The 18,071-nt window shown below is 37.7% G+C and overlaps 1 long non-coding RNA gene across 2 annotated transcripts; it reads left to right on the forward strand.

The window, feature by feature from the left end:
* The first annotated feature begins 15,084 nt into the window (after positions 1–15,084).
* LOC121313892 lies at positions 15,085–18,023 on the forward strand. 2 transcript variants are annotated; one of them, XR_005950065.1, is made up of 3 exons: positions 15,085–15,364; positions 16,846–17,080; positions 17,898–18,023. It is a non-coding gene; the product is annotated as an uncharacterized LOC121313892 (long non-coding RNA). The 2 variants fall into 2 exon arrangements; XR_005950066.1 differs by having other exon boundaries at positions 17,924–18,023.
* The last annotated feature ends 48 nt before the right edge of the window (positions 18,024–18,071 follow it).

Here is an 18,071-nt window from a genome sequence, read left to right on the forward strand (position 1 = left end):
TAAACCTTTTTTTTTATATATATATATATATAGCAATTCAGTTAACTGAGAAATTCTTTCTTGAGAGAAGAGTTTGCTCTTAGAGAAGTCACATTCAAAAACTAAACATTCTGAATTATTTTATTTTTATTTTTTAATTTTTTTTACACAAACTCAATTGCAGAAGACTCTGCAACTCCTCTGCTTTCAACTCATCTTGCAGCATCGAAATATCAACCAGAAACGCTCACCTTTCATATTCCCTTCAGTCGCTGGGTGTATAATTGGACCAGGATAATTATCTGTTTTATAATGCATATGTGGTTTCTTTCAAAGTTTTGGCAGGGCACCTTCTTGAACTTGATATAGTTCACACAAACTCTTAAAAATTGTGACCGAAGGGGAATAGTGCTGGACAATGAGTGACCTACAAAGGAAAGGAAAGACGTGCAGTTTCACTGCTGTTATTCTGCTAGCTCTATGTTAGTTAAATGAAGCGGGAGGGCTCTTGTTTCATTTCACCCCTCCCAGCCCTAGTCAATCTGGGCTTTGTGGAAAGGGTTTCAGACAGTGTAACAGCTAAGCTATACAGCGCAACAAGAATGAAGGAAAAGTTATGCAATGCGTTCATTTTCACAGAACCTGAATCTGTATTTAGTCTGTAATTTCCTTTCTTACAATAGCCTCCTTCTTCCACTTTGAAGACTTTGGCAGATGCAGCCTGTGTCTGCTGGATAACCATCTCCTCTATCTTTCAGCAGAGTAACATATTTTGACCCCAATTTGGGGCACCTGCAATGCTAACTGTTGGACTTTAGAGTTTTTAATTGAAGCAAAAACAGGCTTATGAACTTTTGGCAGCCCTGCTTCTTTCGAGTCTGTTATAAATTACAGCACTTTTTTTTTTTTTTTTTTTTTTTTTGTCCATATGTGTCTACGACATATAATGACATCATTATACTTTAGAGATGCCGGCGCTGGTAGATTTAAACCACAGCAGAATTCATTTGAGTGCTAATTATTGAAAGAGAAAAGCAGGTCTTGGGTTCTTTTAAACAGCAGTTAGATAAAAGGACAGCTTTGAAGACAGGCCAGATGAAAACCCTGCAAACACAGCACAAAACTCTGCAAACTCAAGCAACAAGCAACAGTGGTCACACTGAGAATGGCTCTTTATTTTGTTTTGCCTGTACTATATTTGACTCCAGTTGATTAAACTGAAATCTGGGCACCCTGCTCTTGTGGTTCAACCAGTATGATTTGGAATCTCATGATTGTGGAAACTTTGAAGAGAAGAGATATGGCTTTGATCTGAAAAAATACATCTGAAAGATTTAAAGTGCATCATACTGTACAAACAGGAATTACAGTGAACCATTTCTGCTTTGCTTGAGTTGACGTACCATAATTACCAAGGTGTTGATTCTCCTCAGAAATATTAATGTTGACAATGACATTTAAACTAAATGCAATTTTACCATTGTTAATTTGCTCTATTTTTGTAATTTAATGGGTTTATTTGTGTACTGTATCACAGGTATTTTATCATTACTTTGACATTGTATACCGCAGTAAACTTTTTTTTGAAAAAGCAACACTAAATTTCCATTATCTAGAGCCTTCAAACCCAGAAAACCATGGTTAAACTTCAAACACATGTCAGACTCCAACTAAAGGCACCAACCCATAAAAAATACCTTTCTACCCACTTTTGTAGAACTGTTTCTTATTACTGAGTACTTCTGGAATCGTACTGAAAGATGATGTGAATGTTATTCTTAAAACAGGACGTGGCAGTTTCTTTGGCAAAAGAACATTGTTCTTGAGGATTTGTGAAGAAGTCAGCTACCAGATCTACAACTATGTAATCAACAGCCAGGGCCAAACGTTTAGCATCACCTAAAATTTTATGATTGAGACATAATAAATAAAATAAAAACATTTAAAAAAATGAATATAACTTTTAACATCATACAATTAAAGAAACTATGAAATGATATCGCAAAAGTCTACTGGAAGCCATAACAGTAGTACAGTATTTCATGTTAGATTTCAAAATGTCAAATCTTTAAAAATATGGTCAGTTTTTCGTTAAGTAAATGGAAAACTACAAAGCAGTATGTAATTCAATATGTTATCGTAACATTATTGAGCAGGTTTCATTCAATTTTATGAAGCTAAATTAGTTAATTCTACAGGGTGATGCAAAACTTTTGGCCAGAGCTGTAGTAAGTATGTTGTCAGTTTTCATCTGACTTGTGCTTCAAGCTCCCTTATGGAACATGAGTAATGCTTTGTCTCATTCAGAGAAATTCTCTTTACTCTTTTCTGATAGCTTACAAATAACCCTATACATAGAGAATTGTCATCATACTGCATTTGAGCTTGAAGAGTTAGTTGTGTCAAATGTCATTTTGAATTGCTTTAATTCATATTGCAGGTGTCTGTGATCACAGTGGTTTTAATTCATATAGTAGGTGTCTGATCACAGTGGTTTTAATTCATATTACAAGGTGTCTGCGATCACTCTCAGTGGTTTTGGGTTACATTCCTCCAATGATGAGCTATTATCGGCTTTCTCAAAGTCTGGGTTTGTGCTGCTTTTGTCATTTTTATATATTTTGTTTTCATATGTTCTACTTAGTGGAAAATCAGGAGTCAAAATGTGTTGTTGGACATTATGACAGGAAATGGCTGAACGGTGATGTTAGGCCGGAATGCAGGAAGAATACAAACAAGGTAGTACTGCGGTTAAAAAGATGCTTGCAGGGTCGTTTATTTATAGACAAAAATAAATAAAAACACTTGCTCACAGAGCACAAATAAAAGAGACAAAAATAAACAAAAAACAAATCTCGAACACAAATAGGTCCGGCTGGGCAATAGCCTTCACTGTTCCTATGTATTTTTTTAGTTTTTAAATTAATCTCTCCTCGCTCGCTCTCGTTCCACTTCTTGAACACCCCACCCGGAGTGTAGAGCGCTGCAGGTCTTTATACAGGTGACCATCTCCCGATTAGCAGCAAATGAATCACTTAATTAACTCAGGAGATGGCCACCTTTTGCACGAGGCTTTTTATTAATTATTCCTGGCATTGAACAAGCCCCTACCTTACCTCTGCCAGAACACACTCAAACAAAAACAGCAACAAAACAACGTGGCACTTCGCCGTCACATACAAACACATAAAAACAATAACCCCGGCTTTCGCTTCCTTTTCATTTATACAGCGAATAATTCCTGATAAATACTGTACAGGGCGTCTCACCCTGTTACAGACGTGTTCATCAATGGATCGCACCTGAAAACACATTGTTTTTAAACACAGCTGATAAGTATTAATTACCTGTGAGGTCGTTTGATTATGTTTATGTTTATCTAATCGGCAAGACCGACTTGAGGTCAAAAGTGAAGTGCAATGGCTCTGAACGCACCCAGTTGCAAAGTCTGTCTATGTGCCTGTGGCCTCTGGAATACAGCTCTCACTTTTAATTTGCTAAGTGATTGCTTCACAGGGCGCTTCTCTCTGCCCTCCAGGTTTCTGTTTCCCTTTCCTGCATCTAGCATCATTTAAAATCATTTTATAACAATCTTTTAAATTGCTTGTCAATCCATTAGACCTATTAAAGACCGATGAAGATGGAGAAACTTCCTTATGATCATGTCCAAGGTGAAATTCAAAGACTGTTGCTTTGCTTTGCATTGTAACTGACAAGGTCTTACCGCATTACTGCCTGCACTTGGTTGGGATTGGACAGATGGCTTTCTGCACACCTCGTTCATGCCTCAGAATGAGCGATAACAAATATTATCTTTTTTTCAGTAGATGTTTCAGTAGAGCTGATAATAGTCACCATGGATTCAGAGTCTTGGGCAGTAATGTACATGTTGTCCACACAGTTGGCTGTTTGTAGCCAAAGGTCTTCAACAAGCTGTGTGTGTCAAAATGCCTTTCATGGCAATAAATGGCCACTGGCAACTTTCTGTCCAAAAATGACCTGTAATAAGAACGCCTGTCATCTTTATTTTTAAAAGGAAAGCATGAGCTATGCTTCCTGTATTGTAGTTCAATGACAGCTTGGTTTTACCCATGGCGTTACATGCTTGGACCATTCTTTCTGGGCAAAGTGGTGAGGCTGAGTGTATGTAAGTAACAGGAGTTTAAAAAGAACCATCTGAGTTCAGACAATCAATGTATCTAAAAGGGACTTTACCCCCTGCACCCGTCTTGTATTTCTCTCTCTCTCTCTCTCTCTCTCTCTCTCTCTCTCTCTCTCTCTCTCTCTCTCTCTCTCCCTCTGTCTCTCTCTCCCTCTCTCTCTCTCTCTTCAAACTGAATGAAATCTCCTGATTTATTTCCCCAAACCCTTCCTGCTTCAATCCTCATGGTAATCCCAACCCCAGCTGTGGGATCCCTGTGGGGTCGTAAATCTGAGCTACTAAATCCTTACCTGGACTGTGTTCAGAAACTCGATTTGCTCCAGGAAACTGGGGTGGGGTGGGGGGCAATTTGATCCCTAAGCTAACTTTTAACCATCTCACAAAGATTGAAATCAAAGTTTTTATTTTTTTGTCGCCCTCCCCCCACTCCCCCAGGGGTGTGGGGGGGTGGGGGCTGCGTCTAAACCCACCAAATGTATTTTCATTAGCACTTCTTCCTGTTGTTTAGTTGACATTGGTAAGACTTTCTAGCTATTGCATAATCCCAGGTTCCTGTTTCTGTACGGCTGGTGATTTATTAATGTTCGGTGAGGAGCAATGGACCGGTCTGCTGCTGATCATCTGCGTGTGCTTTAACAGGAGCTCCTGGCCTCGTATCAATCCCAGTTTACTGCATCATCGCTCTCTGGATCACTGAAAGTTGTACTTGTATGCTTGTACATCTACATTTCTGGGAGTTAATGGGAAAATGCTGGGATTTTGTGTAGATCAAGAACACCATGCCTCCAGCATTGCTCTTCATTGAACTGCTGCCCTGCTGCTTACTGTACATACGGGAGCCATTTAATGACTTATAAATTAAATTCTCTGAAGAATTTATATTAGCTGCTTGGAAAATATTGATTTTGCTCTTAATTTTATATATTTTTGGAGAGAATATTTCAACCCTATAAATCATTTTCATAGGCTGTAAACTGAAACCATAAAGGGTACTGCATCCTCAGTATTCAACCACTCAAAAAAGCAAATGAACCCCTTTTCAACATTAAAAAAAAATAAAAAATCTGTAAATTTATAACATTAATAACCCTACTGGTACAGTAATACAATGCCTTATGTCTAGAAAAGGAAAGGAATGTAATCAATCTGACCACATTACGTGTGAGACTGGACTTTTGCCTTTAACCCCCTTGTGGCTAGTTTAGGAAGCCCCCCCCCCCCTTGGGGGCCAGCCAGCCAGCCAGCCAGCCAGCCAGCCAGGCAGAGCTCTAGATGCTGTCACTGCAACACTAAGCAGCTTTCCTAAACCCAGTCACCAAGAAGAAAATAATAATTTGGAAAGAGTATTGAATTGGATATTGTTGTTTAAATGTCTACTGTCTCATTCAGAATAATTGTTGCATTAGCAAACTTGCACTCGATCTCACAAGCATTAGAAAGATATACTGTGCACTACCTCTGGCAATGTCCTGTATGGTGCAATCAGAGCATGCAGTGTGCCAATATCAGCTTCTCTATCCCGCCCCACAGACAGCGCAAGATTGAAATATGTTTGTAGTACAGTATTTATTTTTATATATATATATATATATATATATATATATATATATATATATATATATATATATAGATAGATAGATAGATAGATATATATATATAGATATAGATATAGATATAGATATATATCAGAGTGTTAGCTCTATTTTTGAAGTTACTAATATGTATATGTTACTTTTTTAGTCATTCCATTTGAATTTGTCTGTTTATATATTAAGCAAACATTGAAACTACTCACAGGCAACTGTAAATGGCTTTAATTTCTATAACCATACCTGTTGAGGAGCCTGGTTCTTTTGCATAGTGGTTAAGGCACTCGCTCAAGGTGTGTGTTATCGTTGGTTCGAGTCCAGCCTAAACTCTGCTAAAGGGTAAATCTCTAGAAATGGCTTTAATACGTAGCCTCACAACTATGTCAGTTTGATGCATTTCCACATAGAATCTGATGAGAGCACTGCGCCAGCAAAATAATAAAAAGCCGCCAGTATTACTACACGCTAGACTCTTAGAGCCACCTTTCTTTCTTGTCAACCTTTTGGCAAATTAAAATAAAGTAAAACAATGAAATATAACTCCATCCCTTCTTTTTATGAGACTAGTGTTTCAGAATATGTACATATTTTGTACCTTAAGTAATACTCATAAAAGACTAACTTTAAAAAAATAATAATAATAAATTGAAGCATGAGTTATAGTATTTGGAGATTAAACCAGCAATTAAAGGAATCATTATCCAAACAATGTCACATGTCGGCTCTGAGTGAAGGTCACTGAATAGAGACCAACTCAACACAAACACATGATCTCAGGGTGGACTTGTGCAACAAAGAGACTGGCAGTAGGGGTGGGCTGAGGTTTTAGTTCAATCTTTTGGATTAGATTGACCAATTTACAAATGGCACAAGGTCATTTAAAAATATATTGTGTAAGTGTTGAGTGCCAGTGTGAGAAGCTAAGTAACAGTTGACAGCCATTAAAACATGAAACCCTTCATCCCATTTAAACAGTTAAATCTCAATTCGACTGTAAAGAAATATAAAAGCTAATTAAAGACAAGTGTGGCAAAACCGAGAGCACACACCTATACAACATGATGGGAACCGCTGGGGGTAAACCAGGTGTTAAACTACTCTACAGTGTCTGAACCAGAAATAACCCCCTGGAAAACTTCAGCAAAACACTTGAATCATACAGCTTAATGACCAAATTAATAGGTGATCAGCCTGGCAGACAGAAATCCCCCATGTGTTGATCAGAGTAGTGTGTCCACATTTCAGGTTTCCATGGCTCTGTGGGTGGCACTCGTGGATGGTCACTGCTAAAATATTCACCTGGGATAACCTGAACCTATTTCAGATACCAGAGTATCTGATACATTTATTTTTGAATGCAAAATCTTAGGAGATGTAAATTGACCATGGCAAGCCACATCCTAGAAGCAATTAGGCTATTAAGGACACTTCCTCATGGCAAAGTCTTTTTTTTCCATTCTCACTTACCAATGGCTTATTCTTATTACCATCAAATCTGCAGAATGCTAAAACATTGATCAAGGTCTTTATTCAATTTGAACCATGTTTGTTTGTGCGAAAGGAAAATATGATTGTTACAAAACTAGAAACAAGAGTCAGAAGATTAATTTAAGGGCTCAAAGTAGCATTCTGTTTGATACTAGTTTTGTGACGTAATATTACAGCTGAATTTTCCTTTCACCATTTTTATTTTACAAATTGCAGTTTAAGCAGACCTTAATAACCCTGGCCCAATGGGTGAAACACTTGAATATAATTGTACATAACCACAATAAAGACATGAGAGAAGATGCACACATTACAGCACATACTACTATGAAGTATACCATTAAAATATAGATTTTTTAATTTTTACATTTTTAGGTTTCGGTGTCACATAGCAGTGAGGGTCATTTCTTGCGCTCTATGCCATACATTTCAACACCATGGAGTGATGTGATAATAAAAGTACCTGGACTTGCATACTTTCAACAAAAAACCTATCAAGCAGGTAATCGTCAATGAGGTTTGCCAACAGTGATGACTGCAGAACAACTGCACTAGACATTAACATTACTCATGCATTCCTTCATTCAAGACACAATAACAGTTAATGAGGGAATCACCAAAGGAAAGCCTTACCACATTCTGCACGCTATGCAGTGAATGGATAATGGCAAATCACTCACTCATAGGTTATGCCTAATCCAGCTTTGACCACAATTTATAGCGCTTGCCAAAGTTTAAAACCCCAGTAGGATAAGGAACTAATCTGCGACTAATTTTATGTCTCTTGGCATTAAGCAATACTTTTAAGTCATTTTCTTAAATTAAAGGCAAGTTCCATACATTGCAATGTGCATCCTGTACATTGAATTTTCCAGTTGCAATACGTCATCCCTAGAAGTACAATAGACTGGTCATTAAGCCTTCAGTAGGACTTTATTTATTTTTTAAAAACACACACGATTAGGAAATGGGAATTGGGTAATATTTATTTATTTATTGAATATTTGTGTGTATGTATCTCTAGTGATGGGGGGGGGCAGGATAAATGGTCTGTACAGGACTTGTAAGAAAATGCCAACTCCTTGGCAGTCAGAGGGGACTCCCGGCCACATCTATAAGCTCACAGCTTATGCACTAGCCACAACCTGCTATCAGTCTCCCTGGTTTCTTTTCTAGATCTGAGTGCCTTTCTTGCCCCCTCTGAGGCAGGCTGAGTCCTCCACCCTCCAAGGTGGGCCCCGCGCAGGGGGGAGGGGTTCTCTTCCTTCGTCTCTCCTATACGGACGCAAGATACTTTTCCTTAACTCTCCACGACACCAAGCTGCCAGCCAATGCTGCCTGAGAATGCTGTCTGAGTACTGAGTAGTTACGGGATCTGTCCTTTTGTCCTCTATGTCTCATTCTCCTTGTCGCCCAGCAGCCAGAGGATGCTGCCTGCCCTGACCTGGACTTGAGAGTGTCCTTTATGTTTGTCATCTCATTCTCCTTGTCACCCAGCAGCCAGAGGATGCTGCCTGACCCAGCCTGGACTTGAGAGCTTCGTCTTTCGTATGTTCTGTCTCTCATCCTCCTCGGTGAGAGTTCACAGTGTCTTGTTTGTATGTCTTGTCCTGGCCCTTACTTGTCTCAAGCCGCTCAGCAGGCAAAGGATGCTGCCTGACCCGGTCCTTTGATTACAGGGATCTGTCCAGCTTGTCCTATGTTCCAACAGTATTGTCACTCAAGCACTCGCATGCTTCAAGCTTACTGCCCCTCATTGCCTTTCTCAAGCTCTCAAGCTCTCATAGGCACCCAGTGAAATATTTCCCACTGTGGAACTAGGTGCATGAACTTATTTCCTGGTACATGCTGTGTTCTGTGAAATCACAAGTAATTGTTTGGTTCACATATAAGTCTGTGCAGCTGTGTTCGAGTCAGCCAATGGCACAGTATAAGCACCCTCTTGTTCGAAAAATCAGTGCAAAATGTGAGGAGTAAGAAAGATGTTTATACATCTGCATTTCTTTACAACAGCCTGGGAAGTTGTGTTAGGAACATTTTGCAGGTGAACCTTATGCATAACACATAAGCGCATGCATCTATTTGCATGATTGCATAGTAGTGTTTTTTGGTTTGTCACTCAAGTACTCAACTTCTACAGTTTTCCTGTGTTTTTCCTCTCTTTTGGGAGGGCTGCTGTGAGGTAATTTAGGCAGCACTACGACTAGTCCAGATCTGTTGCTTGTAGGGACAGCTGGCTATAAGTTGCACATGGGCAGTGAATGATTACAGGTCACAGATCTCGTTTCCTGAAAGGCAATAAAATCACTTATTTTAGGGCACAACTGTACAGTGGCACATCCTTCTGCTGTAATTGCCTTTTTTCATATGGGAATCAGATCATCTTGTTTGGCACAAAACTACTGGCCCTTATAGAAATTGGCACACAATGATATACAGACATTACAAAATTATTATAATTTTTAGTTTTTTTATTGATTTTTCCAAACGGTGGTGCATAATGGTATACAGACACTAAAAAAATATCTATTTATTTTTGATTTGTAAACTCGGCACATTGACGCTGACCTGAAAAGGGGGTAGGGGAGGGAAGCTGCTGGAAATTAGGCAGTTCGGTCTAGTGGTTAAAGCAAAGGAGCCCGACATTCTTCTCCTCCTTAGCTGGTAAACTAAGTGGGGGCTGGTTCCCAATGGAAACAAGATGTTGGCTCTCATAATCCGTTGAGAGCTATATAGGATCAACCATTCATTTTAAATGAATATTCATTAAAGAACTGAGGGCTTACGTTATTGTTTTTTTTCATGTCAGAACTGAGAAACAACACTACACAATAATATGCCAGTATAAAAAGTTTACCATATTGTGTGCTGTCATTGTTTATTTTACCTTGCTTCAACCATGCACTTATTGTTCTTAGTCGTGGATTATCTTTATGTTTTACCTTGTTTTAATTATGGTATATGACAAAATATCTTTTAAAAATGCTTGATTTTCTGTTGGTGCCGACCACAAATAGCTAAAGGCTTTCTTGGTTAGGTAAACAAAGGCATCCAACAGCCTAAAAAGGACAACTGTTTTTATTAGCTTGTCCAGGCACAGCCCTGACAGTAACCCTGGTGTACTTCTTCACTTAGAGGGGTCGAGAAAAAGACCCCTCTCTACCCCTGCCTTGTATCCTCTGCATCACAAACAGCACAGCGAAAACCTCATGTTCATTAAAGCTGGAGGTTTTTTGTAAGTTGAGCAGTAAAAAATGTGGAAAAGCCAGGTTGTTGAGACTACCCAAACATTATGTTTCTCACAAGATATCAACCTTCTGAAATAAATACAATCTTTCTGGGCACTAACAGTTGCATATAATATTATTTCATTCACAATACAAGACAGGACTTTGCAAAACCACTGTGAGCACATCTGGAACTGTTTCTGCCACACATTTATCACTCTTCCACAAGCACGAAATAAAAACCTAAAAATAAAGAATAATAACTTACTAAAATGAATGTTTTTATTTATTTAAAAGAGAGATACCATAAGTGAGGTTTACTTCATTCGAACTCACTGCATCTGTCCTCCTTCCAAGATTGACTGGAAGAATGAATTAGGTCATCGCTCTGGGGAAAATTAAAATAATTTCTACTGAAGTCAGAAATGAGATCTATTGGATGCTAGAGAATGATATCTTTTACCAAGCGCCATGCCAATAGAATGGTATTTTTAGTTGCTGCCTATATTTCATTCTTGAGCAACAGTAGCACATTGTCTGTCATTAGCTCTGAACTGCCAGCGACCTTGTATTTTGAAGCTTGGCAACAAAAAAACAAGAAGGACCAAGGGTGGATACAGTCAAAGGAAAACAAACAGAAATGACTGCACTTGCCTCGATGGGATGAGAAGAATTAAAACTGTATTGGTGTTTATTTGAGCAGTAATATGATACTTTTTTCTTAATCATGTGTTTTTCTTTCCCTTTTGTTTTATTCTCCAGGGGAATTCCGGGAGTACGTTTACAGTGGCATTCGTCCATTTCATTGTCAAGTATTTTGTAGATAACACACTTGCCACTTGTCCTGATCATGTGTGCTCAGCCCTGGGCTGGGTGGAAAAGTTCTGGTCAAAGCTATTTATATATTCTCTTGTTTTAATTTTTTTTATCTCCCTGGATCCCACAGCCTGCTAATTTTCAAAAGCACTGTGACCCCAAAGTCTAGTGTTCCTTCCCCTGTGAGGAGTCACCTCTACCAAAATCCCGAGACAATGTCCATGAACAATTTTCTCATTTAAGGTTTCTTTTCTTCCTTAACTAGTGCTTTTTATAATAGACAAACTTGCTTATTGCAATATACCACATAACAGCTGATAATTTGGTTCACAACATAATTTGACACAATTGGCTCCAGACTGGTGGACAGAGGTGTTCAGGGTCAGGGTGCACCTGCCTTGCCTGCCAGCTCATTCATGAGAACTGCGTAAATACATACAATTAAAAAACATCTGTGAATTCTTAGTGCGCTTCCCATGTGTCAATAACTGAGTTGATCCCAGATTTTCTGTCCCAAGTGTATTTTTACAGAAAAACTGTTATTACATTATTTCATGCAAATTTGATGAATTCCCATCAAAAGGCAGTGTACTGTGCACTGAAGCTACTTTGTGTTCTGGCTGGCATAGAACCGTCATTCTTTTTGGGGGCAAGACCACATGTGGGCACAGCCTAGCTTGTGAGCATTATATCCAACATGGTGAGCATGAGATACTACTGGAAGTGGGAAGCACAAGATACATACTGGTACTCATGTGATACTCTCTGCTTACATTTTTTCCCCCGTTATGTCTCTTTAAGGATTCATTATTTGCCAGCATGGCAAGAACCTTATTACCACTAGCCTGATTATTTTGGCAACAGCTCCACCAAATGTAGCCTCTGTCTTCTATGGGTTTCTTAGAAATTACTGAACCTTGCTTTTAAGAAAGAGCAGCATTTAAATCATTTGATTTAAATGTCTCAGAGCTTGGCCAATTACTGTAAGCTAGCCCATGAGAAAGGAAAAGGACTGATTATACTGGACCATGTGTACAGATAGACCTGCAATCTTGTTTTAACTTCTCAAGAGGACTGATTATACTGGAGTAGTGTACAGATAGACCTGCAATCTTGTTTTAACTTCTCAAGAGGACTGATTATACTGGAGCAGTGTACAGATTGACCTGCAATTTTGTTTTAACTCCTGCTCAAGAGCATAAGGACTGTATTGATGGAAAGGCCTAATGGTATTCTATGGTACTTTGGGCTATTACAGATTTGGGAGTATCTGAAATGGTTTGCAGCTGATGTGGTATTGCAAGCCCTTACTGCTATCACTTTTATGAGGAAAGTAGATCTTTAATGCTTTAAAATAAAGATTATGTTTTTCTTTCTCTTTTTTTGTCGGGTGATAAAGCAAAACTAGAAACAAAAAGGTCTGAAGAATTAACAGAAATGCTAACAATACATTGCTCAAACACTACACTGACTTGTTATTTCATGATTTGAATGATGTCTTGGTCCATTTGTGTAGGTTTATCTGTCAATTTTAGTTAATCAAATTCAGTCTTAGGGCAAAAGAGAATAAAAAATAAATAAAACAAAATTACTGTAGTCAGCAAACATCACACCAGACATAGATATTAATGACAGGCAGTGTTTACAGCAGAAACACTGACCTGTCCCTGTCCCACTGATTACAAATCAGACTGAAACCGGATATTGCAGTGGGATTGCGCTTAAGTAACACAAATGATCAATTTGTAACCCACTTCTACCCCTTACACTCCAAGGGTGGTATGCTGGCTTTAAAATATAAATACTGTTAGATGTTTACATTCACATATTCTACATCATATACAAAGTAATAGTACTTGCAGAAAATTAATTAAAGGCAACCGCAGGACAAATAATAAATACAAAAAAAAAAAAAAAAAAAAGCCTGTATACGTTTTGTTATTGTTTTGCATTTAAATGGTTTAAAAAAACAAACTAACGAAAAAGGCAACAGGTTTTTTTTTTTTTTTTTTTTTTTTTTGTTCCTGGGTAGTAAGTGTTATTTCCTAATTGCTTATGCCTCAAAAGTATAGAAAATGGCTATTATTCCCCACTTACTTTGCTTTTGTGACCAGGACAGTGATATTTCAAAATATCACTATTTCCAATGGGAAAACGGGCAAATGTGTGTCTTTTCATTTACATAAAGTCAGAAAAACAACAACATATGAATCCAAATGAACATATATTTATACTAAATAATACAAAAATGACTACAAAAGATTTAGAAGTGAGTAGTTTTTCAAGATTTACGATTATACTGTATTTACAGTATAATCGTAAATCTCGAAAAACTACTCACTTCTAGAGTTGAGGAAGCAGGTTGGTAGTTTTTGGTTTGTGTGTATTTTTGAGATTTGTGAATCCAGTGAAGGCATTGCCCAGCCTGGAAATTGTTATTTTTGTTAGTTTTGCTTTTTGTCTTTCTTTTTGTGTTTAAATCGCTTTGTTTTGGCCCTTGTGCCCTTTTATTTTTGTGTATTTATAATAAAATAATTATTTTTTTGAACTACAGACTGTCTCTGGGCCTCTATCCACTTGCCAGCCTGCCACAGCATTGTTTTTTACTGTATATCATGGATTATGCATTTCTCTGTATTTAGAGTATTATGGATTTTCTTGTTGTTACTGCATCATGTAAAGCGCTTTGTGATGGTGGTCCACTATGAAAGCCGCTATATAAAATAGACTGATTGTTTGATTGACTGCATAATCTTTTACACTATTTTGACTGTAACGTGGGCAAAATTGTGCCAGTAAACAGTGCTATTAATGTATGTTAATATTATTGCCTCCCTAACCAACCGCAGCTCTAGTTACACAAGATTGTACTAATGTGATTAATAATATTAGTAGGATTGTACAGCCACTGCTGTGTTTAAAAAAGTTGCCGTCTGTGAAAAGGTATATTTCAAACAATGACTGCTTCCCCTGTGACATATATTAAAGAGCACCAAATACTTCCCAAATTATTTACTTTTCAAGCTTTCACTAGGCAAAAGTTTACTTATTAGAAATGTTTTAGATGCATTAATTACCTTTATTTGTGTGCTAACAAAACCTGAAAAATAACTCATAATCCGTGCTTTTTTTGCCGTGTTGTTTAATTTGCCCTGCATTATTATATATATATATATATATATATATATATATATATATATATATATATATATATATATATATAATATATATATATTTTTTTTAAATATCGAATATCGACTACCTACTCATTTTGGAAAAATACAGCTGTTGCGTTCTCGCCTACACATTTTGATTAGGGGCTCTCTGCTGCTTGTGACGTTATGCTCACAGACCGGTGGTAGAAAGGTGGTTTCTGTTTCCTTAGCATAGGGTCTTAATCACCATGACACGAACCTGTTTATGTGCAAAATGGCAAGGTGACTGCGTGTGTTATAGAGGGGCTGCTTATACTGAAAACGAAAAAAGTTACCATAACAACAATGACTCGAGTCAGATGGAGACCCTTTTCAATGACTGGAGTCGAGTCGAGTCTTTGCTTGCAGTGACTTGAGTCAAGTCATGTTTTGGCAATGACTCGAGTCGAGTGGAGTCATGAAAAATTGTGGGTTAATTCCGACTCGAGACGAGTCATTACAATTGCATCTGTAATTGTTTTCAAGTGCCTTCGTAATAAACAGTTAAAGGACCTACCAGCAGATCAACCCCAGTGGAGCGACCATTCCTTGGCAGCAGCAGACATTCCTTCACCAGAGAGCACTGAAGGCATTCACAGCTGATTCTCACTTGATTACGTTAAGGAAAAGGAAGCAAACAGTACCTCTTGTTCCGCAATGCTACTTTCCGAGCTAAGCAACTTTTATGAACAAAATCATTGTGACATTTCATCATGAAAAATCTGTTATTCTGATGGTAGCTATGAATGAAGTGGCCATAAAAGAGCTAAGATTTACAAGGAACTGAGCAATTCTTCTTGGGAACGGCTCCACAGGAAACCACAGCGGTGCCACTATGAAGTGTAATATACAGGTACAACGAGGGCCAACAAAAACAGAACAAGAAAAAAAGGAAGGGTTACAGCTAAGGTAGGTCACAGAGCTATTTTTCATAATTGTCGTTAACTTCATAAACACTGAAGAGCTTGCCTTGAATATACAAGCTCATATCGGGTCTGGTCTGCAGAGCTCAGATACTCTAAGTAACTGCGGTTGAGCAGAAATTATTAGAAAATGGTTTCTTACTGGTAATCCAACTGGTATAGAAGTCCCTACCACAAGTTTACATCAGTTACACACAATTAGGAGTGCATCAGCAACCACTTGCCTTTTAAAGTAAAGGGTCTTTAAATGAGCTGTTTTTTTGACCACTGAAGCAGCATATTCAGTGAGCAGTACAGTCTATTGCATCTGCAAGACCAGTTGAAAAACCAGCAGAACCACTATACCAGCAGATTCAAATTACCTACTTGTTATCACTCTCAATTGACAATATTTTATTACACTACAATATCTAATCCAATACAAGGTACTCCGCATCTCAGAGTTTCAGCTACCAGAAACAAATTGTTTCATTTTATACACATAAAAAGCATGCAGTTTAAAAACAGGACACCGCTTCTCTAGTTAAATAAAACCTAAATTCTAAACTTATACAAAATCTCAATTTTAATAAAATAAATAGAATATAGTAAGCTTTGTCTATAATAATAATAATGTTTCTGACTTGGGTAACCATTTGAAGGGACTATACAATGGTACTAATATGCACAACATAAGTAAATGGAGGCACTGCCACAAAGCTTGAAATTCAAACATTGGTTTCATTCTTATCAATTCACACAAGAGGGTGACAAAACACCCTATTTAAACAGGGCTATTAATTGAGCCACAGTTAGAACAGAATCACACTTACTTCCCTACTTGTCTCAAGATATTTCTTCATTCTTTCACCAGGCATAAACCCACTGAGACCGAGGTCTTGTTTACCGTTGCTTTTACTGAGCTTTTTGTATGGAGCTCAAGAAACTGCCCTGCCAAAACTTAGAAGAATAAAAAACAAAAAACATTATGCATTCTAAAAAAATAGTATGCGTAAGAGATAGGAAACTTTAAAATGGTTATAATTATACATATAATATATATATATATATAAGCTTCTATATAATATAATATATATATATATATATATATATCCCTACCTATATCCTAATCTTGCTAGTCAGGTAAGATTTGGACAGCAGCCTATGGGTACAGTTTTGTCAGTCATTGTATTCAAGATGAATTGAACAGATTGTCACCATCACTTACGCATTGCCAAGCTACCTTGTGCTTGTCAGTCAGTGATCATATGATTTTGATCAAGTGAAAGACAATGAATTTGATGGAATGGGCGTTTTAACAAATTGACTGACTGAAACTGGGCCCTTGTGTAGCATATCCTGCATTAATCTGTTTTTCGGGGGGGGGGGGCTTAGGGATTTTTTTTATTAAGTCCAACCAAGTTTTCTTCCTTGTGATCTAGCAGCTCAGCAAAACCTCACAAGGCACGTATTTCTTTTTACTTTTAGCTCCCAGTGACTGCTCCAGGCCTACACACAGCAGGGTGAGCTCCCAATGACTGATCCAGCCCTACACACAGCAGGGTGAGCTCCTAGTGACTGATCCAGCCATACACATAGCAGGGTGAGCTCCCAGTGACTGATCCAGCCCTACACACAGCAGGGTGAGCTCCCAGTGACGGATCCAGCCCTACACACAGCAGGGTGAGCTCCCAGTGACGGATCCAGCCCTACACACAGCAGGGTGAGCTCCCAGTGACTGCTGGAGTTGTTGATACAACATTGGTCATAAATGCTCATCTTAAAAATATTGTCAGTGATTAAGCATTTGCTGAAGCCTTCCAAAATGTGTCCAGTCTAATCTTTACTGGGATGAAGTACTTTAGTGGGTTTTTCAGCTCAGTGTGCACAGCTGAGTAAACACCTGAAGCACAGGTCCCTTTTGAGACTAATGGAAACAGAGACCTACATAGCTGTGTGTGTTTAACCTTTCAGCAATTGGTTTTCTACATACTTCTGTGTGACATAACGTTCCAAGAACCCACTGTCTTCTGTTCCACGACTGGTCAAACTATAATGATTCGATTGTACCATGAATCATGTATAGATTATATATATATATATATATATATATATATATATATATATATATATATATATATATATATATATATATATATACATATACTAAAAACCCGTTAGGGAGTCCACATGTTTGATTTTTTTGGGTTTATTCTGTCGTACAGTTCCCAAATGTTCCTATAATTTATCACGACGACATGGAGAGATATGACAAGGAGAGACATGACATACAAAAAGACGAGATGACATCATGGTCACCGTTACGTAACCAGTTCAGCTGTTGTGATCTACCTTTGTAGTTGTGCATTATATTTTCAAATTTTTATAAGGACGTAGCTAATAATAATAATAATAATAATAATAATAATAATAATAATAATGTACTTTGCATTCAATGTATTATTTATGTCAATCAATGAAAACGTTGCATTATAAAATGTTCTACTGTTCTAGAATTCCTTTTTCCATTTTTGTTCTAGACTGTCTTTGTCTTCCTGTTCTACAGCTCCATGGAAACCACCCCAAAACAGTTATATCAGTTAACACCAAAGTATTTTACAGATCATTAAATTATGCAAAAGCAACATTATATATAAGATGACGAAAGCAAAGAAGAAAACAATAAGTTATCTTTGCGTTGTTGTTTTTTTTTT

The sequence above is a fragment of the Polyodon spathula genome, chromosome 4, assembly GCF_017654505.1.
Source record: "Polyodon spathula isolate WHYD16114869_AA chromosome 4, ASM1765450v1, whole genome shotgun sequence".
Classification (NCBI taxonomy): Eukaryota; Metazoa; Chordata; class Actinopteri; order Acipenseriformes; family Polyodontidae; genus Polyodon; species Polyodon spathula.